Here is a 2,110-nt window from a genome sequence, read left to right on the forward strand (position 1 = left end):
TAATAAATATAATTTATAAAATTCTCAAAAATCAAATAAGTATCGTTAAGCACAATGGCAACAATTTTTATTCGATTGACTTTAGTAGTATTGAATGTTCTTAAAGTCTAAGTTTACTATTTTCTATCTATGAATCTACGAATCTCATAACTTTATATAAAAGAGCCTATATTGTGAGCTTTTTTTTATCAATAAAAGTGTCTTAAATGCTTTTCAGCCGCAATTCTAAGCCACTTTTAGAAGCTAGATTTTTATTTAAAAAAGAGTTCAAGATACGGGCTAAGACATCCATAATGTCTTTCTGCGATTTAGACATTTTTCAAATTGGCTGAATATTAATTGAATAATTAATTAAAAGGTTAACATTAACAAAACTATTACTTCATCAATTAAATGTACTATGATATTCTATTATTTACATTTTTCAGTCTTGCATTTAACTGTTTATCAAATTATGACACAGTACAATTCAGAGTTGGGTAACTTTTTATAACAAAGTTAAAAGTTATATAGACACAAATTAACTCATTTAAAAATTAAATTAAAAATTAAATTAACTTATTTTCAAGTTAAAAATTGAAAGTTAATTATGCAAAGCAGTATATATATATATATAGACACGCGTGTACGCACGCACGCACACACACCTCTCTTCTGCTGGAAGTGGCTACTTTCTTTTATGTTATAAACTAAAACAGATAACCCATAATAAATATATATATAAATTAAATAAATAGTTAATAAAATATAATAAATAGTTTTAACAAAACACTATTGCGAGCATGATGATTGTTTATAAAAATTATTTAAGTTAGGGAAGTGTATATAATTTTGTATAGTACTATGCTTTCATTGTAATAAAAGTTATAACTTTGTTTATAATGAATGTAACGTATAAGACATGTATAATACATGTATACAATGTATAATAAAATGAAATTATTTTATTCTACAAGTTTTGTCACTGTAAAATTTCAAGGTTGGCTACAACTTTTAGAATAATTCCAGTATTTATGCCGCGCTGGAGAAATCAGAAAAAATAGAAAGAGTGGAAATAATGTGCCCACAACTACTCTGTTATATGTTGTTATTATGTTTGTATTGTGTTATGATTTCATTTTTTTATTATTAATATTAACGAAACCATCGTGAATTTAATCGATTTCTCAATGTAGTAAATAATGCAGTCATATACTACCGTGAAATAGTAACAAGTACCTGAACTTTAGTTTTAAAAATCAAAATAACAATCCAATCATCAAAATTCTTATAGTCTCCTTCAAAGTAGCCCCCATTGCTTGGTTTGATCCAGTCTCGGAAACATCGTTCATACGCGACAAACGGTATGGGCTTCAGTTCATGCAGTGATTTTTCTTTGATGTCTTCAATCGATTCGAAACGCTGTCCGCGAAGTGGTTTTTTCAGTAGGGGTAACAGGAATAAGTCGCAGGGGACCATGTCTGTTGAATACATTCGTTGAGTTTTTTGTCATAAATTCGCGCAAAGTGTCGAGGCATGTGATGGTGTTGTGATGCAAAATCCACAAATTAGTTTCCCACAATTCTGGCTGTTTCTTACGGATTGCTTCGCGCAAACGTCTCATGACGGACAAGTAGTATTCTCCATTGACTTTTTGACCAGTTGGAAGGAATTTCTGGTGCATAACATCGCGATGATCGAAGAAAACCGTGAGCATGACCTTAACTTTTGACTGCGAACGGCGAGCTCTCTTCGGTCTTGCTTCATTTTTCAAACACCATTCTGATGATCGTTGCTTTGTTTCGACATCGTATTAGTAAACCCATGTTTCGCCACCAATTATGATTCATTTCATGTATGTGCTGTGATGTGGTGGCTCAAAGCGCCCGTCACAAGAGGCGAATGCCTCCGAGGAGGTCCTCTCGTGAGGGGGTGTACTCCTCGCGAGCGCGTAAATTGGTGCGGCGAGTTTTTTTTATATACTGTGTAGCGAAGACCGCGCACTTTTGATGCGCGTATCACTAAGGGGCAAGTTCCGCGTCCCGAGAAAGTAACCACCCGCGCTCCATATGGCAGCGAGAAAAGGAGAGGGATCCGGACGCGAAGCATCCAAGACCCCCCCCCCCCCCCC

The 2,110-nt window shown here is 34.1% G+C and overlaps 1 protein-coding gene across 4 annotated transcripts in view; it reads left to right on the forward strand.

Annotated features, from left to right (window-relative positions):
* The window catches only part of LOC106740586 (carbohydrate sulfotransferase 11), a 66,347-nt gene that overhangs the window by 1,186 nt on the left and 63,051 nt on the right, over positions 1-2,110 (forward strand). The window lies entirely within an intron of this gene.

Source organism: Dinoponera quadriceps, unplaced genomic scaffold (genome assembly GCF_001313825.1).
Source record: "Dinoponera quadriceps isolate SergipeBrazil2010 unplaced genomic scaffold, ASM131382v1 scaffold519, whole genome shotgun sequence".
In the NCBI taxonomy this organism is placed as follows: domain Eukaryota; kingdom Metazoa; phylum Arthropoda; class Insecta; order Hymenoptera; family Formicidae; genus Dinoponera; species Dinoponera quadriceps.